Consider the following 25,073-nt stretch of genomic DNA (forward strand, 5'->3'; position numbering starts at 1 on the left):
AAAATATGTTCACAGGGAGAGTCGACCCATAGACGTATAACTCCTTAACTTATGGTCCACACCACTGAGCCAACGATTATTTGATTGCCTAAAGTTACATATACTTGATATATATACTTACAATTAACACACAAATCACACTCCCCACCATAATTTCCTAATATTAAATGTTCGCATCAAGCCGAATTTTGTATCCCGAATTCATATCTCTAAAACAAATTATACATGTACGTATGCCGTTCCGATTTACTGCCAACTCACGAACCGTTGACCGGATTTTTGACCGAACTTGACCTTTATGAATCCGAATAATACACGTACGTTTGCCGTTTCGTACGTATGCCGAACTACGAATTGCTAACTAGGCTTGGCCCTCTCCCAAAAAAAACAAATTCATCTGTTTCGTACTCTTTTATTGAGATTCCAAAAAATATCGGGCTCCCTTGGTGAGCACGTAAGGAAGAAACCATAAAAACAACAAATCCCTAATCTACCATCCGAGAGGAAGCAGCCGCAGCTATGTCAGACCTACTCCCACAAGATATCCAGGTAGAGATCCTTACAATATTACTAGTGAATTCAATTTTAACTTGCAAGTGTATGCAAGCTTTGGAATAATCTTCCGTACGTGTAGCCCTGAATTTGTTAACAATCAGCTTAACCGTAGTATCTAATAGAAGATACTCTACCTTATTTAGATGATACTCTACCTTATTTACGGTCACAGGATATTCTCCTTAATTGACCAAAATTATAATAATATTTATGCCCATTATCTCTCAAAAGAGAGTAAGGCATTATACCAAAAACTCTAACATGGTATCGACCTAATAGCCGATCCTCTTCTTCTTCTTCTTCACTTACCTCACCAAAATCAACAATGGCAGGAGATAAAAAGACAATCCATCCGGCGTTTGCTATCAACAACATCAAAACCCTAATCCCTATTATCCTAGACATTAAACAGGATGAATACTCATCTTGGGTTTTTCTGTTTGAACTCCATCTTCAGGCTCATCGTCTTCTTTTTCTCGTCAACGAAGACCAACCCCCTGCAGATGTTGACGCCGACACCGTGCTCCAACTCGACGCTCTCTGTCGACAGTGGATGTTCTCCACCATGGCCAAGGATTTAATGCTTACCGTCCTCAAATCTGGCAAAACTGCTAAAGAACTTTGGGATCATCTTAAGAAACTTTTTCAAGACAATAAAGGTAACCGCGCTGCGACTCTTGAACGTAAGTTTGTCAATCTTAAGTTTATTGATTGCAATAGTATTGATGATTACTGCGATAAGCTAAAATCCCTGTCCGATCGATTACTTGATCTTGACTTTCCCATGGATGACAAACGCCTTGTGATCCAACTTGTCAACGGCCTTCCGGAGGAATACAACACGGTAGCATCTTTTATTCAACAATCAATGCCGACGTTTGATGCCGCTCGATCCCAGCTGCGTACCGAAGAGATCCGACGCTCCCAACAACAATCACAGTCTGCACCTACGGCTCTTGCCGCTGCAGCTCCGACCACAGATCGCAACAACCAGCGCTCACAGCGTGGTGGTCATACCAAACGTGGTGGTCATCGTTCACCTGCTCCAGCCAACGAACCACCCTTGCTGCCAACACCTCCGTCCCCTTATCAGCTCTACGGTGCACCTCATCCTACGTACAACATCCACGGTCCACCACAATGGGCAGTACCACCTTGTCCGTATCCTACAACACCTCCGGCAACACATTGGCAGCAACCTTCCAGCCGCGGTTCCTTCCAAGGCCGTGGCCGTCCTGGTCAGTCACGCGGTCGAACATCTGGAGTTGGACGTGCACAGGCATACCTTACTCCATCCACGGAATATCTTCAACCAAGTGACATTGCCGAAGCATACAGCTCCATGAGTTTACACTCACCTGACGATGCTTTCTATATGGATACCGGTGCTACATCGCATCTCACTGCGGATTCAGGTACTTTGAATACTGTTTTTAATACTAGTAATATTCATTCCATCTTAGTTGGCAATGGTCACAGTATTCCAGTCACTTCCTCCGGTACCAAGTTCATAGATATTCCGTCCCGCACCCTAAAACTCAAAGATACTCTTGTTGCTCCCGACATAATCAAAAACTTGGTTTCTGTCCGTAAATTCACCACTGATAATCATGTGTCTGTTGAATTTGATCCGTCTGGTTTTTCTGTGAAGGATTTGAATTCGAGGAAGATTCTCCTTCGATGTAACAGTTCCGGGGAGCTTTATCCTATTACTGCCTCTGCCGTATCACCTTCAACATCGTCTCTGTCTCATCCTATATCCCTTGCCGTGTGCCCTCATGACATTTGGCACAGCCGTCTCGGCCACCCAGGGAAAGCTATCTTAGATAATTTACGTGCAAAATCTTCCATTCAATGTAATAAAACTCAGTCTACCAAACTTTGTCATTCTTGTCAAGTTAGTAAACATGTTCGTCTGCCATTTTTTGAATCAAATTCTGTTACTTTTGCTCCTTTTGATATCATTCATAGCGACTTATGGACCTCACCATTACATGTTGAGACTGGTTTTAATTACTATCTTATCTTGTTAGATGACTTCACAAATTATCTATGGATTTTTCCTCTCAAATTAAAATCCCAAGTTTATACCAAGTTCTTGGAATTTCGTTCCTTCGTCAAAACTCAGTTCGAACGTGAAATCAAATCCTTTCAATGTGACATGGGTCGTGAATTCGACAACTCATCGTTTCATGAATTTGCTCACAAACATGGATTAGTTTTCCGTTTCTCATGCCCTCATACCTCCTCTCAAAACGGCAAAGCTGAGCGAATGATTCGTCGTGTCAATGACATCACTCGCACACTTATGTCTCATGCATCTATCCCTCCCAAATATTGGGCCGACTCCTTACACATGGCCGTCTACCTCCACAACATTCTTCCCTCCAAAATTCTAAATTTCTCTTCTCCGGTGTCCATTCTCTATCAACGTCAACCAACCTACTCTCATATCCGTACTTTTGGTTGTCTTTGCTACCCCAATCTTTCCGCTACCACTACTCATAAGCTTTCTCCTCGTTCTACTAAGTGTGTTTTTCTTGGATTTCCAACCCATCACCGTGGCTATCGATGTCTCGACTTAGCCACTAACAAAATCATCTTGTCTCGTCATGTGACTTTTGATGAAAACGTGTTTCCATTCAAGAACACTGTCTCTACTTCATCAAACTGTCAGGACTCTTCCTCTACAACATCTTCCACTCTCCTTCCCTTTCGTTTCAGTTACCCAACCTCTCCTAATCCTACTGTCCAGCCTCCTTCCGCTGCTACATCAGTTTCTTCATCTACTGCACAGCAACGCCCTGACGTTGCTCCACCATCTTCCGCAACTACACATACTCCGTCTCCTGCAATACAGCTCTACAAACCTCCTCATCGTCGTTCCACTTCAGCACCTACTTCAGCGCCTGTCTGCACCTCTTCAGCACCTACTTCAGCACCTACTTCAGCGCCTGTCTGCACCTCTTCAGCACCTGCAACAGCGTCTGACTGCACCACTTCAGCGCCTGACTGCACTATCCAGGCAGTCACGCCTTCATCTTCTGCTCAGCCTGGCACTTCAGCCAACCCCTCTCGTCCTGTCACTCGTGCATCTCGTGGAGTCTTCCGTCCCATTCACAGATTGAACCTCAATGTTCAGACACAACAGCACATCTCCAACTTGCCAAAATCTCACCTTTATGCTCTTAGGGATCCCAACTGGACCAAGGCCATGCTAGATGAGTTTATTGCTATGTTAAAAACTAACACTTGGGATCTAGTACCACGACCTATTGGATCTCATGTTATTCGTTCCATGTGGTTATTTCGTCACAAGTTTAATGCAGATGGTACATTGCAGCGATACAAAGCCGTCTTGTTGCCAATGGTAAATCGCAACAGGTTGGGGTTGATTGTTTTGAGACTTTCAGTCCGGTTGTTAAGCCTGCCACCATTCGTACCGTTCTCAGCATTGCCACATCAAAATCTTGGCCGATTCACCAATTGGACGTTAAGAATGCTTTCCTACATGGGGACTTATCTGAGACAGTTTATATGCATCAACCTCCAGGATTTGTTGACCCTGCTCGACCTGCTTATGTTTGTCGTCTTCGCCGTTCTCTTTATGGTCTCAAACAGGCGCCTCGAGCGTGGTTCCAGAGGTTTGCGACTTTCATCACAGGTTGTGGTTTTCGGGGTAGTGTTTGTGATCCATCTCTATTTATCTACCGGTCCGGCCGGGAAACTGCATACTTATTACTATATGTTGATGATATCATACTCACTGCCTCTACTGATGCTCTCCTAGCCCGGTTTATCGACCTGATGAAACTGGAATTTTCTATGACTGATCTTGGCCCGTTACATCATTTTTTGGGCATTACTGCTTCTCGTTCTTCCTCAGGATTGTTTTTATCTCAGTCACTCTACACAAAGGACATCATTGCTCGTGCATCCATGACGAACTGCAAACCAGTAGCAACTCCGGTTGACACGCACTCCAAGCTCAGTGCTACTTCTGGACCAGCACTTTCGGATCCTACTTTATATCGTAGTCTGGCCGGAGCGTTACAATATCTCACTTTCACTCGACCGGATATCTCTTATGCGGTTCAGCAGGTATGTTTATTTATGCATGACCCTCGGGAGCCACACATGCAAGCCATTAAGCGCATTATTCGATACCTACAGGGCACTATTGATCATGGTTTGTCTCTCTCGGTTTCGAACATCTCTGGCCTCACCGCCTATTCTGATGCTGATTGGGCGGGTTGTCCTGACTCACGCCGATCAACATCTGGTTACTGCATTTTCCTTGGAGACAATCTTGTCTCTTGGTCTTCCAAACGTCAAGCAACGGTGTCTCGCTCCAGTGCTGAAGCAGAATACAGGGGTGTCGCTAATGCTGTGGCTGAAACGACCTGGCTCCGGAATTTACTTCTTGAGTTACATATGCCATTACAACGGGCAACTCTAGTGTATTGTGACAATGTGAGTGCTGTCTACATGTCTGGTGATCCGGTCCAACATCAACGCACAAAACATGTGGAGATTGACATTCACTTTGTTCGTGAACGGGTTCGTATTGGTGATATTCGTGTCTTACACATTCCTTCCGAACATCAATACGCTGATATCTTCACCAAGGGTCTTCCAAGACAATTGTTTATTAATTTTCGTTCTAGTCTTAGCGTCTGTTCCTCTCCCGCTCAGACTAAGGGGGTGTAATAGAAGATACTCTACCTTATTTAGATGATACTCTACCTTATTTACGGTCACAGGATATTCTCCTTAATTGACCAAAATTATAATAATATTTATGCCCATTATCTCTCAAAAGAGAGTAAGGCATTATACCAAAAACTCTAACAGTATCGAAACAAACAACTTTAGGGTCATGGCTAAATGTTGCAGTTCTAGTAATATGCTCGTGCTTTATTCCACGGATTATGCTTCAATGTCATCAGAGTCAGTACCATGTGATGGAGCTGTTTTGATGGAGTATCCAATCCAAGAACATGGGGAGCTTTTTTTTGTTGAGATTTGGTGAGAGAACTTTAGTTTCTTATTGATAAAAGAGATGACCTTCACAGGGTTATTACAAAGCTTTTAATACTAATCATACACTCATTAATCTATAAGAATAGTCAAGTCAATAGTTGACCTCACACACTTCTTACACATAAACACAAATACTTGTGACACACAAACAACTCACACAAGTATAATATCCAATACACCCCTTCAATCTGATACTGGCAGCCAAAGTAACAGATTGAAAAACACAAAGTAACATCTACTGAAAAGGGAAACTATTCTTCAACTGGAGAAAGACGAACTGAAGAATTTGATGATGAGGCAATAAAAGAAACATCTAACAGCTGGCTAACTAATCTGGAGAATGTTGGATAGCATAAACCCTTGTGAACAAGTCTGCAGTTTAATTTTCAGAAGCAATATGTTGCAACTCCAAGAAGCCTTCATCCACTAACTCCCTTACTGTATCATATTGAATATCTATATGTTTTGTCCTGGCATGAAAACACAGGATTAGTAGCCAAAGCCAAAGCACTAGTATTGTCACCGAGAAGTAAAGATGGAGAATCAAGTTTATGTAGATCAGCAAGAATATATGAAATCCACTTTAATTCAGCAGAAGCAACAGATAAACACTTGTATTCAGCTTCTGTAGATGACTTTGATACTGTGGGCTGCTTCTTAGAAGACCATGACACAAGATTAGGACCCAAAAACACAGCAAAACCTGAGGTGGATCTTCTAGTATCTGGAAAACCAGCCCAGTCAAAGTCTGTAAAAGCCTTCAAAGTACACAAACTACCTTTAGTTAAAGTAATTCCCAGACCTATAGTGCCTTTTAAATACCTCATAATTCTTTTGACTAGCTGAAGATGTAAATCTGATGGAGAATGCATAAATTGTGACACATAATTAACAGCAAAACATATGTAAGGCCTTGTCACAGTTAGATATTGTAATCCACCCACTATTTCTCTACAGTCAGTAACATTATCAAGTTTAACTCCATCATGAATAGACAACCTTGCTCCCTTAACAACTGGAGTATCACAGGGCTTAGAATCCAACAACTTTGCCTTGTGTAATAACTCTAAAGTATACTTCTTTTGAGTGAGAGTTATTGAAGTAGGAGTCTAACAACTTCTAACCCAAGAAAATATCCTAACTCTCCCAATTCTTTCATAGAGAACTCTTTCTTTAAAGAGACAATCAGATCATTCATCAAAATGAAAGAGCTTCCTGTGAGTAAAATATCATCCATATATAAAAGTAACACCAACATACCATCTTTAGAAGTACACACAAACATAGAATTATCTGAGACTAATTTCTTGAAACCATAAGAAATTAAGAATGTGCTAAACCTATGAAACCAAGCTCTTGGTGCTTTATTTTACAAACTCCTTTTCAATTTACACACATAATTTGAAGGATAATTTGGATTTATAAACCCCTGAGGTTGTGACATGTAAACATTTTCATCTAAGAATCCGTGAAGGATAGCATTACTAACATCTAATTGTCTAATGTGCCAATTGTATGTAATTTCCATGCATAACACAACTCTAACAGTGGTACATTTAACAACAGGGCAAAAGGTTTCATTAAAATCTATTCCATCTTGTTGATCATAACCCTTTGCAACTAATCTAGACTTCAGTCTGTCGATAGTACCATCAGCTTTCTGTTTGACCTTATAGACCCATTTAGAACCTAAAATGTTCATGTGTGGCTCAGGTGCCACATAATCCCATGTGTCATTATCTCTCAAAGCAGTATACTCATCTTTCATGGATACTTTCCAGTCAGGAATCTTAAAAGCTGTCTTAAAAGTCTTTGGTTCAACAGTGGTTAATAAAGATGTATACGAGGGAGACATTGGATGTTTAACAGACATATGAGAAACAAAATCAGGAAATTTATTAGATTTATCAATGCCCTTATGCGACCTAGTAACAATACTACTAGTAGGAGCAGAGGAATCTGATGAAGGAAGAATAGATGGTAACCCAGAATTATGCAAAATAGAGTCAGGCACTGAAGATTGAAAATAAAAATGATGTTCATCAAAAATCACATGTCTAGATATATAAGATTTCTTTGAAAGAGGATTATAACATTTGTATCCTTTATGAAGAATACTATAACCAAGAAAAACACATTTCATAGACTTTGGAGATAGCTTATCTGCTCTTGAATGAGCAAGATGAGGATAACACACAATGCCAAAATTTTTAAGAAAAGAATAGTCTGGACTTTCACCAAAAAGAACCTCAAAGGGAGACTTGAAATCCAGAACCTTGGTTGGTGTTCTATTTATCAAATAAGTAGCAGTAAGAAAAGCATCATACCATATTTCTTTTAGACAAGAAGAGTTAATGTGCCTATGCTTTCTTTCAGCAAGGCCATTTTGTTCAGGGGTTTGAGGACAAGAAATCCTTACAAGAATACCACTTGACTCTAGCAAACCTTTAAAAGGACCTTTAACAAGCTCAGCTGCACCATCAACTTGAAAATTAATAATTTTGGAAGAAAATTGATGTTCTGTATGGGTTTTAAAATGAGAAAAACACTTAATTGCATCATATTTCAATTACATTGGACAAATCCAATGAAATCGACTAAAATCATCCACAAACAGAATATAGTACCTATAATCATGTAAAGAAGGTACTGTTGGACCCCATACATCACAGTGAATTAAAGAAAGTGGCTTATCAGCATGAGAAGAAGAAAGTTTAAAAGCCAATTTTTTACTTTTTTCCAACTGACATGAATGACACAAAGTTATAGAATGAGGTGAAGTTAAAACAATCTGTTTATTGGAGTGCAACTTTTGAACAATAAAATTTGAAGGATGTCCTAGCCTATCATGCCAGACTTTAGATGATGCAGACAAGATAGAAAAAAAAAGCACATGGAGCAGTAGAAAAAAACGATTTATAATTAATGGGATACAAGTTATTAACTATTGAACCATGAGACAACAAAACATATGAAGACAAATCTATAATTTCATAACCAGTAGGATATAGCTTGAAATAACATGAATTATCCTTAGTAAATTTAGCAACAGAAACCAAATTATGCTTCATATCAGGTACTAGAAGAACTGTGTTCAACCTAAAACTAGTTTCATGTATTTGTATAAGAGAAGTGCCAGTGGAAGTAATGTTTAAGGACTTACCATTACCCACTTGTACTCTATCTTTCCCTTTGAAAGCAGAAGTATTTTGTAATAGAGTCTCATCTCCAGTCATATGAGCTGGTTCACCCGAGTCAGCTAACCACTGAGGAGTTTCAGAGGTTGAAGGTTCTGAAAAAATATGTTCTTCACTGATAGAGTTGAAAGCATGTTGTTTTTGTGTTGTATTTGTTGAAGATGAAGAAGCATTTTCAAAAGTAGGAGGATAGTATCTAAAGTTATATCTACTGGCATAATGTCCCTTCTTCCTGCATATCTGAGAAAAATCCCTTCTACCACCATTTGCTTGACCATAAGAACCAAAACTACTGCCTTGTCCAGCACTATAACCAGAACTTTGAGCATTTTTATAACCAGAACCATTCCCAGGAGCATTCTTATATATAGAAGTATTCTTAGACTTTCCTCTTCCATTACCAGAATTACCATTCCTACTATACAGAGCAGTAGGATGTTGAGTATCAAACACAAAACTAGAATCTTGATGTTGTTCTAGAAGCCACTGTTCATGATTGAGAAGTCTTGGTTTTAGCTCAGCAAAAGTATATGGAACTTCTCTATTGTGAGCAGCTACAACAAAGTTATCATAATCTCTACCCAATCCATTCAATACATACATAATCAAGTCAGAATTGCTAACCCTTTCTCCAATAGAAGCTAAAGAATCTGCTATGGTCTTGATATTTTGCAAATACACAAGTATTGTCATATTTCCTTTCTTGACATTATGTAATTGATTCCTTAGCATACTCTTTCTAGCCATGAGATGACTCTTAAAAGTTACTTCAAGAAATTCCCAAATTTCTCTTGCAGTGGAAAGCCCCAGTACATCACCAGACACAGAATCAGTAAACGTGGCCTTCATACAACTAGTTACAAAACAATCAATTTTCCTCCACAAAACCCGCTGTGAATTCAATGTTAAAACTCCATCAATTTCAATCTGTTTCATTGGTTGTTCAATCTCACCATTAACATAGCCATATAAATCAGTAGAAACAAGAATTGATTCCATCAGATCTCGCCATAACAAAAAATTATTTGGCCCTAATTGTGTAGAAACAAAATTGGAAATATTGGTAAAGGGAAACGTAAATCCAGAAGAATCATTACCCATTTGAGAAGCGGAATTTGCTTGAGAACCCATATTCTTTCTTCTCCTGTAAACGATTGTTGTAGATGACACGAACCCAAAGCACCAAGAAATTGTTGTAAAAGAATCAGATCTTGAATTTAATCCGAAGAAAGATTAATAAAGAATCTTATAAAAGATGTTAAATCCTGAAAAAGTATTATAACATATGTGTGATTCTAATGTTTCTGCTTAAAAACGTTGCGTGTGAAAAATTATTGCAGAGTTAATAAGAATGGCTCAGTATCGAAGGATTGATACCATGAGAGAACTTTAGTTTCTTATTGATAAAAGAGATGACCTTCACAGGGTTATTACAAAGACATTAATACTAATCATACAGTCATTAATCTGTAAGAATAGTCAAGTCAATAGTTGTCAATAGTTGACCTCACACACTCCTTACACATAAACAAAAATACTTGTGACACACAAACAATTCACACAAGTATAGTATCTAATATTTGGGGTTCATGTAATGGTTTGATTTTCTTAACCATTTCGGGTTGGTCAAGACATGAAGATGATAGCATTTGTATTTGGAATCCATCAAATATGAAAGTGCCTGTGGTTCCATGCGATTATTCAATTAGTTCAACATTTTATACACCAAATATGGGTTTGCTTATGATTGTGTCAACAACGATTACAAGTTGGTACAAGTTCCAAATCTGAAAAAATCATCACGATCTCAACTTCGAGTTTATACATTGGGTTCCAATTCATGGAATAATATTCAAGTAATTCCTTACTCGTTTTCTTGTTGTGAAGGAAATTTCGATGGATATATTTTCAAAGGATCTTCATTGGTTAGGCCTCTCTGAAGAAACCCACTATTTATAGTGTGTTTCGATATAAGCACTGAGATCATCGTGTATGTACATTACCAGAAGAAGTAGCAATGTCACAACTAGAAGATGGGTAAATCAAAAAAGATCTGGGAGTACGGGAAGAATTCCTTTCCGTGTTTTCTGTTACTCGTAGCAAAAGTCTTGACATATGGGTGATGAAGGATTATGGAGTTCAAGAATCTTGGATTAAACAATTTACCATCACCTTAAACGCAATTGAGCATGACATTTTTCGCTGGGTGCCCGTTTGGGCTTTTCAAAACGGTAACATTTTGGTTAACAGTATCAAATACTATGCGGGTGTATCTTATATATGTAACCTAAAGAAAGGTATATTTAGAGAAGTGAGTATATCTCTTGAAGGTAACCTAAACGAAGGAATATTTAGAGGTGAAGAGGTATGTATATCTGGTAACCAGAAAGTTTCCAGATCAATAATGTATGTTGAGATCTTAGTTTCACTCAAATCTGGTACTTACGCTGGAAAAAAAAAGACTCCAAAATAGACTTATAAGCCTCCTGGAAAGAAGCACAAAACTAAGATAAATAAAGAATTTTTGATGATCTTATGCTTTAAGTTAAGTTAACTCTCATACACACAACAATGGGAGATTTCAAACAAGTAAAAGGTGTTCATGGCCTGTAGTGTATTTAAAGGTTTGACAAAGATGCAGAAGAATTGTGGCTATGATTCCTGCAATGATAGTGTGGTTTAGAGTTTTCTCTAACAAGAAAACGGAAGTACAAGGGATAATTGATAAATCTAAGCATTGTTTCTCCTTTTAATTTAGCTAACAAGAAACACTTGATCTCTCGGATTGCTCCATGAACCTTACTATGATTTAGGATAAGAAGAAGAGAAAGAGAACCAGATAGATGCAATCCATAAACAAAGCAACAAGAAGTAAAGTACTCACGGATTTAACGTGGTTCAACAATATACACAATGTATGTAATATTGTCTACATCCACCAAACGGATACGATCTCTTTATTCATTATAGAATCACCACTGAGAATTACACAACTGATTGACTAAATCAATACATCGACTCACCACAACGTGACCGAACACAAGAACTCTCACAAGCACCCTATAAGATCCAAAGTAGCGTCTTCACCCATACGAGATAATGTTTACCACATTATCTACCACAACGAGACGATCTTCTCTGCACACCCTGATATAGATTATCATGGACGCCTTTAGCTCAACACCAATAATCTAATCCAGCACCACCAAGATGATCTTCTCCTTAACAAGATGTCTTACCAACATCTCCATAAGAATACTCCATAACGACATATCTTTCAACATCGATAAGTATCCTATAAACACCATAATGATGTACTCCTTCCACCATTAGGTATCTCACATAACCACCTCAATAGGTGGGATGAATCCCTCACATCTCTATGAGATTTACATTGAAGATTCCATGACTAAAAACACTTAGCCTAGAGCTCTTTATATAGGAGTCACAAACTTGGTTCCCAAGTCTTGGCCTCATTGGATTAGGAAATCGAATCATACTAGGAAACCATGATATCAATTTAGATATCCCATCTTAATATGGTAATTAACTCAAACTAAGAATTTAACCTAAACTAGGAAACCCACGTTTCCTTACAATTCTCCACCTCGGATCATGCATTCATGCATGAGACGATCAACTTTTATCCCTCCATCTTCTGAACATCGATTGCACCATCACTGGTTGCCTACATATCCTCAATAGGAATCAAACCGAAATGTAGTTCACCCAAACTTGTCCCGTAGAACCTCCACCAGAAGAGAGCAAACCAAACTTTAAAGTCACCAGCTCAGACTTAACAATGCAACCTACAGGTGATTGTACAAATCTCCACCACGGTGAAAAATCTGACAATCTCAACAACTATCATCATACGATCACCCGTTATGCAATATCTTGAGAAAATAAACCTTACTCCTTTCTGTTCACAACTCCATATTGATTGACATCATTATAGTGTATTGCATGCCAACTCAATCAAACCATACACGATCGTTGTCCATATGCTACCAATCGAACTTAGCTACAGTTATTATGCGCTTTTGAGCCTTCGCCACCTTCGAACTTGTTCCATACTACGAACACAGATCCGTCTTGGCCTTCCTTTCTCCACCTAAGTTAATGTTCCGCTCTTCTAAGCCACTAACTCCAAGTTTCACACCACATCCGTTAGGTTTGACATCCATAACTAATCGATTATCAAATAAAAATACCATAGTAGCCTCCATGCGTCTGCCTAAGCATTACCTTAGCATGACCACAATGTTCAATTTTGTCTCTAAACTCCATCCAAATTGCTTCTTCAAACAACTGACCACACACTAGATCCTTTCCACGAGCATGTCCACGAAAGCGACTTAACGAGATACTTCGGGTTAGTTTATAATAAACCAGCCTCCATGTAAGCTTCCAAGAAACTAACTATCTTGTATGTACCAAAGCATATTGAGCATGACTCTAACTGGCACCAAATACAACCAATCCATGGATCATTGCCACTGCGTGCCAATCTCGAGCTCATCTCTATGAATCTTGCTTTACAAGCCTATCTCCGATTGGATCATGATTCTACGACCATATTTCCCCAATTGAGTTTTACTCCTTTTAAAAAATATCATCATATCTTCGACCATTGCATACATACCAAAACACGTGTCCAGCTTCACAGAGACTTCAACAACTGACACACCAATCGTTTTACTACGCCACTTCAGCAACCTCAACGGGCTTTGAAAACAATGTCCCTTTTACAGGCATAATTGTCAAGATAGTCTTTTATCAATTTCTTAAAGAAGCATGTAGTTTCGACTTCATTACAGTCAAACCAAAACACAGTTGGACTCGGATAAAACTGTGACCATCGTCGAAGAATTCACTGCTACCCTCGTAACAATGCATAAAGTCATACATTATGTCTTATGCATATCCCTTTACCAATCTTGCTCCAAAAACGTACACTAACGTTCGAAATCTGTTTATCCTTCCTCACACAAAGACCCAATCACACCCACCCATAATCTGAAACCTTCGGTAACTTCCTCAAGCTCCAAGAAATTCAAGACGCTGTTGTTTTTATAACTTGACGGAAACTATATCGTTGCTAAACAAAATTTCTCAATAGAAATTTCTACCTTCATATCTACAGGCTCTGTCACTATTGAAATCAATTTCAATAACTATAGCGGAAAAGCAAACCCCCAAATATTATCATTGTTAGAATGTTGCTCTATCCAACAAAAAGTGTCACACTGATCATCGGGAAATCAAATAGCCAATGCATAATAAAAGGTTGATGGAAAAACACGCCGAAATTGTAGCCCACTCGAATTCATGCACCTTGTTTTCTCCAAGTAGAATGCGCTAGCTCCCGTAGCCACACCGCCATACACATTGTAGTATTGTATCTTTATTATTTAAACTCTTGAAGTGTCCAAGCGATACCTTTTTAATTCCTCACAATGGGTCTTTACCAAAATAAGAATGTATCCGCAACACAAATAGACCAACCTGTTTCTCACAACGGTCTTGTACTTCAACTAGCTCCGATCGACTTCAAATGGTGTATAACAAAAACAACTCTTATATTTAACGTCATCGACAAGAATCAAAAGATCAAAAACTATCTAGCTTCTCCATCGGAAACAGTATGAGAGAAACTCCAGAAAACATTGTTCAACCCGACATAATGTCAAACTTCAACACAGATAAACGAACCCTAACAAACTGTGTCGACAAACTGCTTCTTATACAATAATAAGAATCCATAGCTCCACCACAAACAATATCACATCTCATCCAATGATCCATGTCCTGCAACTTATTTGTAGCCACATGCTTCAAATACTAAGACTGAAATCAAACTCTTCATAATTGGAACATATCAAACCCTGGCCAACGGTTAATACTTCCAAAATGAAACCTACTACGAGATTTTCCCAAATCCTTATTATAACAAACAACTAAGGCAGAAAGAGTATGAATTCATCTTCACATTCTTCAACTTCAGGTTAAACAAAATCAGCAACATGATCTAATTGATGACGATTGATAACCAAATTATTGTTTTCCCTTGGTATGGAACAATAATGAGACTTTGACATGCTAATATTCCATCTTTATTTCCACAAACATACAAACCAAAAATTTGTATCCCAACTATGATATTCTTGCCTTCTTGTGTCTCTCCAAGCAAACATTGAAGCCATGCATAGGGTTTACGCTCCAATAAGTATCAATGTCAAATCTCCAATCTAGAGCACCATAAACATCAAGACAACAATTCTTGACCATATCGAATGTAGATAACCTGATATAATCCCATTCCTTTCGAAGTACACTTCACTTTGCTTTGTTCCCAAAACTGATGAAATCAAATCTCATATTAACTTGAAAACATCAAACTCTGCATCCTCGGAAGCTGTAACATCAAATCCTCACATACTTGATGAAACCAAACCCTTCGTCTTTAAAATCTTCTGCCAACCAGAAAACCCAAAACTTCACTCTTCAGAATCTTCTATCCATCCTAAAGCTCTGATACCAATTTTTGGGGAAATTGGTATCTAACCTAATGCTCTGATACCAATTGTTGGGGTTCAGAGCCATCTACGTGCTAATCTTGCGGAAACATATTAGCTAACAAGAAACACTTGATCTCTCGGATTGCTCCATGAACCTTACTATGATCTAGGACAAGAAGAAGAGAAAGAGAACCACATATACGCAATCCATAAACAAAGCAACAATAAGTAAAGTACTCACGGATTTAACGTGGTTCAACAATATACACAATGTGTGTAATATTGTCTACATCCACCAAACGGCTACGACCTCTTTATTCATTATAGAATCACCACTGAGATTACACAACTGATTGACTAAATCAATCCATCGACTCACCACAAAGTGACCAAACACAGGAACTCTCACAAGCACCCTATAAGATCCAAAGTAGCGTCTTCACCCATACGAGATAATGTTTACCACATTATCTACCACAACGAGACGATCTTCTCTGCACACCCTGATATAAATTATCATGGACGCCTTTAGGTCAACACCAATAATCTAATCCAGAACCACCAAGATGATCTTCTCCTTAACAAGATGTCTTACCAACATCTCCGTACGAATAATCCATAACGATATATCTTCCAACATCGATAAGTATCCCATAAACACCATAATGATGTACTCCTTCCACCATTAGGTCTCTCACATAACCACCTCAATAGGTGCGATGAATCCCTCACATCTCTATGAGATTTACATTGAGGATTCCATGACTAAAAACACTTAGCCTAGAGCTCCTTATGTAGGAGTCACAAACTTGGTTCCCAAATCTTGGCCTCCTTAGATTAGGAAACCGACTCATACTAGGAAACCATGATCAATTTAGGTATCCCATCTTAATATGGTAATTAACTCAAACTAAGAATTTAACCTAACTAGGAACCCACGTTTCCTTACATTTTGTGCCCCTTTTTTGATTAATGAAATTCTTTTCGGTGCTGATAAAAGCGAAAAGAAAAGCTTTAACTTGCTCTATTTATGGTTGTGTGGCAAAGTTCGAGACCTTTGCTAAGTGGTAGATCCAGGAGTATTGAAGGACAAACAACGAATAACACGACAAACTTACGTTGTGTATTATTTGGCACTATCAGATATTTGGTCAATTTCTTACACTTTCGATGAACGGTTGATATCTAAATAGTAGATGATTAGGTTAAATGTCATGCAGTTCACTAATTTTTGTGAGAGTCTTGAACACATATGAGAAGAAATTGGACGATAAAACGCGGAGTAGCTTTCACTGAGCCTTATAGAAAAATTAGTGTCCATAGTGCATGATCGTGTCGGTAGCAAATGTCAGTTGTGGAGTTTGTCATTCTTCTTCTGCCTTAACATGATAAAGCTCTCATGTCACGAATACTGGTGGCGAAAAGGATCAGATAGAATAGGATCAGATTCATGAAATTGAAATGGAACAACTCGTTAATCTTTTCCTTGAGAGAAAAATCTGATTGATTGTTTGATTCTTAATGGAGCTCTTACCAGAAGTAACAGTGCCACACCCAAAGATTAAGCAATATAAAAATGTTGAGCTATCTTCTTAACACCACCAGAAGAGCCAACCATTATAAAAATGTCAACACGCCTCACTTCACAGCATCACCGGATAATGGAACCAGCGCGCCGCTTACTGCAGGGGGGGAGACACCAGCATATCCAGCACCAGCAATTACGAATACAGTTGACACGAAAAATTAAAATCAGATGACAAATTATTGTTTATCTGTGTTCTCACAAGGATAAACAATCAGATGACACATTATAAGGCTTTAAAGTTAAACCATTAGGGTGATATCAATTCCTTTTCGTCTCATTTAGTACTTTTTTTCATTATTCGTTTCTTTGAGTTTCGAATTATGTGAATTTTGTATCATTTCATCTTAATCCACGAAAAAAAGAAAGAAAAAAAAGACCACAGTTATGTATCTCTAGGTGATATTAGTGGGGTGGATCCTAGAGGGAATGGCCCATAAAAGAACATACCAAGTGAATTGCCCTAGCCTTGTGTTTCATGAGACGTGCACTTTTTTTCTATATAAAGCACGTCATTAGTAATTGCCCTAACCTTCTCTTTCTTCTCTATCGAATAATGAGTATGCTGAACGATTCTTCCAAGAGATCCAAAGATGATAATGGCGGCCATAACCTTCATCTTCCTCGTGAGATCATAATCTACAATATACTCACAAGGATTACGGTAAGAATTTGCATCGATTTAAGTGCGTAAACAAACAATGGTACAACTTATTTAATTACCCTTTATTCATGTCTGTACATTCACAATATACAAATAAGGCTAGTAATATAAGAGGTTTTATCTCACTTAAACGTGATTATTATGGCACAGGTATAAACACAACAACCACATATAATTTTGTTTTCTTTAGTAATTACTACCAGAAGAAGATTTGGGTTTGGGTGGTTCTATACGCTCCTCTTTTATTATTATTAAACATTCTTTCGATGGTATGTTGCTTATATCATTTGGAACTAAATATTTTGTTTATAACCTGATTACTACTAGCTGGTTATACATGGGTACAATTGACAGAAGGTTCTCTAGTCGTGTTTTTCTGGTTTATGACAGGATTACATCAAAATATAAAGTGGTTTCATATTTTGATCGAAAATTTTATATCCTTGGCTCCTCGCTGACATGAAATGGAGCTATGTTTTAATGCCTGATCACCTAAAAGATTTAGACATAGATGCTCATTGTAGACCTGTCTTCGTAAATTTTTCTTTACATTGGATTATGGAGAATAAGGATAGTGGTGAAATAATCAGCCTTGATGCTAGTACGGAGAAATTATCTACAATTCAACTCCCTGCAAATGATTGATATAACTTATCTGAGTAACATGGTCCGCTTGAAATGGGAGGATTATTATGGCGTTTCCATGCAACTTCGGATTATAATAAAAGGGATTACAATAAAGTGCAGTTATGGTATTTGAAGAAGAAGAAGAATGATAATTGTGGTAAAGTCGATGATGAATGGGTTATGATGTGCAATATTAACTTACTGACAGAGATTAGCTCACAACAGCTGAAAAGAAGTACTAGGGATAATGCTAGATCACCATCATCCTCGGTTTTATTGGAGTATCGGCGTTGGACAACTTGTTCTGTTTTACTTGTCATGGATCCAAAACTCAAAATCGTGTTTACCTTTTTCGACCATGTAAACGATCACACATATGTCTTCTCTTATGACATTGATCAGTTAAACCAAGGGAATTTGATTTACCGCAGGGCAAACAAAAATTCACCATTTGAACAACATCATCTTGTGGTCTCACCACTATGGCATTCGTTGCGCAAATAAAATTATGATAAGATGGACTGCAGTAGCTGAAGATTATTGATTTTTTAGATTTATATTATTCGTGTTAAGATGATTTAGTATTTGGCTTCATTATGCATGAGAATTTTCTTCCTATGACATGATACATGCACAACTCATGTGAAGACTAAAGAATTTTCAACTATTTCAAAGTGAAACATAGAAGAGTAAAACAGATGATCCTAATTTAGTACCATTGGAGACTGAATTTCCTCTGTTGTGATAGAGCTTCGAATGGCAATCTCGGCAATGCAGGTGCAGGCAATGATTGCAAGGGAACCTTATTGTAGTGTTCTGGCTGGTGCTAAAATAGCGTTCATTGTCTTTGTTTTGCTTCTGTAGCTAGACCTAAAATGTTTAAATTCTCTAATTTTTACTCTTTCCGTTTCTAAAAAATAGGCTTGTTTGGTTTTCACAAAAATTAAGAAAACTAATCATTTGAGCCACTTTTCCATGTTTTTTTCCTAATCTATCCTTTGGTCCCCACTCATCTTGTACTAGAGAAAGAGGAGAGAGAAGTGGTCCCTTTTTATATTATGAGAAAAAATGGAGAGAGAAAAGTGGTCCCTGTATGAATATAGTAGTAAAATCATAACATTTGACTTTCCATGTATGAAAACAAACCTATTTCTTGACATATCCAAAAAAGAAAACCTGCCTATTTTTTATCTGTCAAGCATAATTTTCTCTTGATTATTAATTCTTCTAAAATAAATATACTCAATTAATATGATGCTAGCTAGCTAAAATATTGATGATGTAGGACTAATTAGGACAATAACAAAGGGAAATCTTCATTGCGCCTACCAGGAGTCGAACCACGGTCAAAACGAAAACGATTTCATTGCGTCTGCCGGGAGTCAAACCCGGGTATGTTGCTTGGAAGGCGAAATTATCCTAACCATTCGACTACAAACGCAAACACGGTAGTAGTTACCTTTTTAGAAGGTGAAAAAATATTGTGCTAACTTTTCCTGCATTACATATTTTCAAGGATTTTGCTTTTTTAACTTCTCAAAGTGTCCTGCGCTCGAACGGCTTTTTCATATGAGAATTCAACTAAATTGTTTCTTCTTTAAGTTTAAATGCATGCAGGGACTCTTAAATGCACTATTCTCCTTCGGGACTTAATCATCTGTATAACTTGACTATACTTTACACGCGTCCTTTATGAGGCAAAGCGATAGATATCTTGATTCTGGTGTAATCACCTTTTGGATCTTCGTGCGGCGTATCTTTTTCACCTTCTTATATTGCAACCACCTCCTGTGATGCTTACACGTGGTGATCGATACTTTATCCTCACAAATGGCTTAAATGGGTGCGACTCAGTGTTGGCTCGTTTTGGTTTTGGGAGTTAGATACATGTATACAGGAAGGGCTGTGAGATAGATATCCCTTATTAAACGGTGAATCATGTTTTTTCGTCATGCTCACTTCAAAATTCCTTCGATAATGTAAAACAAAACCATGGGAAAATATGGAGAGATATGGTAGGTTTTCAAGGCCACAAATGTGACTGCTTCTGCCTTGATGTATTTATTAGTTTGTCCACTTTGAGTTTGTGTGTCTGGATTGGTTCTTTTGTCCATCCATTTCTCACCAGTGTGCACTAGTTTGCGTTCTTGTACTTTTATGCAGTTCAAATGGGTGATGCCTAAGGATACATGAGCTTTGGCAATGGCAGAAGGTTCTTTTAATCTCCTGCCATCACGACATTCGTCGTTTTTTCTCAATTTTCCAAGCTTTAGTTACTTTACAGGCTCATTTCCTTTACGAATTTTCTGGGCTTTGCAACTCTCTTTACGTTACAGGAATAAAATGCAACGGATATTTGTGTGTTTAATCTCTCTCTCTCCCACTCTCTCTCAAATTGCACTCAATATTTTTGTGGTTTTCTATGTATAAACTGCTGGTGAAGCTATTCGTACAAGAAATAAGACTTTTTATAAAAAGAAGCCAGGGAAAATGTTCTATATAGATTGCCTCTATATACCGCCAAATGTATTATTAAAACCAGGATATTTGATATTTTGATTTGTTGTAGCAGTTTGAATCCAAAACTAATATAACAGGAGAAGAACCACCCCTAGGCCTTTATTCAAAATCATGTAACGAGAATAACCTCAATCTGAGTATTATATGCAATTGTTGCATTATATAACTTTGAGATACATCGAATGGATGTTAAGACGGCTTTCTTAAATGGTGAATTAGATGAGAAAATCTACATGGAACAACCTAAAAGTTTGATAGTTCCAGGTCAAGAAAAGAAAGTCCGTAAATTGATAAAATCACTCTATAGGCTAAAACAAGCGCCGAAGCAATGACACCAAATATTTAACAGTGTGATGATACCTAATGGTTTTAAAATAAACGAATTTGAAAAATGTGTCTATTTCAAGCATACACCAAAGGGTTGTGTGATTTTGTGTCTTTACGTTGATGATATGCTTATCATGAGTAATAACATGGATGTTATTAACGATATAAAAAAATTGCTAAAAAAACAAGTTTGATATGCAAGACCTAGGTGCTGCTGATGTTATTTTAGGAATACAAATTTCTAAGACATCAAATGGCTTGGCATTATCTCAATCCCATTACATTGAGAATATACTAAGTAAATTTGAGAAGAGTGATGGAGGCGTTCAAAAACACCTATTGATCCAACTCTTAATCTAGCGAAAAATCGTGGTCAAAGCATATCACAAGTAGAGTATTCTCGTATAATTGGTAGCTTAATGTATGTAATGAATTTCACTCGTCCGGACATAGCTTGTGCAATAAATAAATTAAGCAGATTTACGAGTAATCCAGGAAAAGACCATTGGAAGGCTAAAATCCAGGAATTAAAGTACTTGAGATATACCCGTGATTATGGATTGCACTATACGAGATGTCCACCTGTATTAGAAGATACTCTAATGTGAATTGGATATAAAATATTAAAGATGTTAAATCCACTAGTGGGTATGTATTTATAATAGGTGGTGGAGTGCTATCTTGTAAATCTTATAAACAAACTCTTATAGCCAGATCCAAAATGGAGTCTTAGTTTATTGCTTTAGATAAAGCAGGGGAAGAAGTAGAGTGGCTTCGAAACTTTTTAGAAGATATTCTGATATGGCCAAAACCCGTGCTAGCGATATGTATTCATTACGATAGTCAATCTGCAATTGGCAGAGCAAGAAATGATATATATAATGGTAAGTCTCGACATATAAGATTGAGACACAATATCGTGAAAGAATTTCTCTCAATGGGAATTATAACGATCGATTATGTGAAGTCCAAAGACAACCTAGCGGATCCATTTACTAAAGGTTTGTCCAGAGAGCAAGTCTATAGATCATCGGGGGGAATGGGCTTAAATCCTACATCTAATGAATCGTATTAAGGGAAACCTTTTTAGAGCACTGCTCGGTCAAACTCACAAGCATTTCTATCTCAAGCTTGTTTGTCAAGTTTAGTTGTCAAAACTATAAGTATTGATTTCTAGTCTACCTATAGCTATGTCTCGGACTAAGTTAGAATGAGTAGTTGAGATTTAGACTTCACGGCGTTCATCGATTGAAGACGAAGATTTACTAAGGAGAGCTTGGAGGAACTTCATCAAAAAAAGGTATGTGGAGACTTGAACTCATTTATCACACAAAAGTCTGTTTCTTTCAATCTCCTATTGAGACTAAGTCATATAGCTATATATATAGACTTTGAATTATACACATTTGATATTTAGAGCTGAGTTTAACTCGCTTATATATTTCTCGAAATATGTGTTGGTAAGATTTCGCTTTAACCAAGTTCATCTTTGATTCTTGACAAAAGTCAAAAGATGATCATGTGAAAATCACCTGGTAACATCTTATATGATTTGTGTGAGACAATCATTTTATTTAGACTCGAAATATTTCGTATTGATGATTCGACCACTTGAAAATTGCTTTGAAGCTAATATTTTATGTGAGACAGTTATTCTCGTCTTCTAAGAATATTTCAATGATTGAAATGGGAGTTTAGAAAGATTAACCAATGATTGGATATAGAACAGAATGCATACTTGTATGATAACTATTGCAAGTGTATTCCAAGTCCGAGATTCTAGTATGCATATCCGTATGCGTAATGATTCAACAGTTGAAGTCCGGGAACTATAGTATGCGTACCCGTTTGCATACCAACTACAACTGAGTTTGGTCGTGAACGAAAGTATGGGTACCCATTTGCATAATGGTGAACACAGACCAAGTCTGGGAACTTAAATATGCATATCCGTTTGCATACCTGAATGGTTAAGTTCTAAAATCGGCTAAAGTATGTTTGCATACTCATGAACAAATACACTTATATAATAGGGAATGCAATCTTTGCAAACCGTGGATATAATGTTCATGAATTGAATCGAGTGAATCAAAACCGATTTTGCCTCAATTATGTCTTGTATACTTTTTTGAGAAGATAAACAGTTGAACAACTCTATGAGTAACACAACTAGATTCATTTGAGTCATTTCGTCTAGATGTGTTAAGATGAAAAAGGTTGATATGAAAGTTTTTATATGGCTAACTTATGTTAACTATTATTCAGCCAACTAACTATACATGTTTAGGTACAGTCACCCATATCTAAATGAAGGTATATTTCATTTTTGTGTAACAAACTAAGACCATCTGACGGTGGAGAGATATTTCTTTGGTTTTAAGAAAACTTAGCTTGACTCTTAGATCCGGATTTATCTAACGGTGAATATTGATTTCTTTGTTTCAAAGCTATCAAACCCTGATTTGAAGACTATATAAGGGAGAACTCTAGCAACTAGAAAACATAATCTCCATACCTCTTGTATGATACTAGTTGCGGCTAGAGTCGATTCTCCTTTAACCTAGGTTTTTCCTAAAACTCGCATAGGTTAACGACTTGAAGACTTCATTGGGATTCTGGAGTCGTGTTCTGATCTTACTTGTTCTATGGTATTGAGTACTATATTCTCTAAGATTTGCTCGAGATTTATCTCCGATAGGTAAGATATAAAAGGTAGTCACAAACATCTTCGTCTCATCGTTCGTGATTCCACAATAACTTGTTCTACTTCCATATAATTAAGTTATTGTGAGGTGATTTATATTTGTAGAACGTTCTTCGGGAATATAAGTCCGGTATATCAATGGGTTCATGTGCACCGTGATTTATCAAAAGACGGAACAAATCCTTGTAGGTATTTCTGTGGGAGACAGATTTATCTATGTAAATAGACTTTTCTATGTGAAACAGATTTGTTTGTTAAGTCTTCGACTTTGGGTCGTAGCAACTCTTAGTTGTGGGTCAGATCAGTTAAGGGAATCAAGTGCGTAGAATCCGGCGTGGTTCTGGAGACGTAAGTAACGCGACTGTACCTTAATCATTATGAGATTGGTTAGGGATCAACTACATTCCAGTCCGAAGTTAACTTGTAGTAGGCTAGTGTCTGTAGCAGCTTAATACAGTGTGGTGTTCAAAGTTGGACTAGGTCCGGGGTTTGTCTGCATTTGCGGTTTCCTCGTTAACAAACTCTGATGTTTGTGTTATTTCTTTTCCGCCATATATTCTTTATATAATTTAAATATCACAAGTTGTGCGTAAGTTAAATCAGTTTGTGAATCCGACCTTTGGGTTGTTGATTGAATTGATTGACACTTGGATATTGGTTTTTGATACTGTCCAAGTTGTTTCTTATATTAATCAGGCTCACGGATTTATATGTGTTTGATTTGATGATTACATTAAGAAATAGATATATAACTCTTGGATATACTTTAAGATTTAGTCTAACTGTCTAGTTGATTCTCTTGAAAGTATATTGGAGTTAGTCCATATAGATTGCCTAAACGAAACATTGGGTGTGGTTGTTAGACCCTCGCTTTTTCAGCCTAGAAAACGCCCGAAAAATCCTGCTACGGAACTGCCGAGCAGTGGAAAGAATACGATAAGTAGATACATATGTAGGTGTGTGTAAGGACCCTCAAGCTCGTCAACGCTATTAGACCAGTCAAGATGACTAAGCCGATAATTATTCGATTAATTAGAGATGAATGTTAATTAATAGAAATTAATCTAACAATGATCTAGATACGCAATTAGTATCACTAGATAGATCTCGAAAAGTTACTCGAGCGTGTTACTCGGATATCAGACGAAGAAGATTTCATCAGAATAGTCATTTTGTTGTCAAACCGCCTGGCTGTCCTTATCCATTTTCTGGGCGCCTTAATAATTATTCTTGGTCTTATCCCCCTCACTCATCTAGCAGATATGCTTACTCTCTTTTCTTTTCTTCTTATTCTTCTTTCTTATTCTTTTGTTTCTGTCCATCGCCTCCG

Source organism: Papaver somniferum, unplaced genomic scaffold (genome assembly GCF_003573695.1).
Source record: "Papaver somniferum cultivar HN1 unplaced genomic scaffold, ASM357369v1 unplaced-scaffold_21, whole genome shotgun sequence".
In the NCBI taxonomy this organism is placed as follows: Eukaryota; Viridiplantae; Streptophyta; class Magnoliopsida; order Ranunculales; family Papaveraceae; genus Papaver; species Papaver somniferum.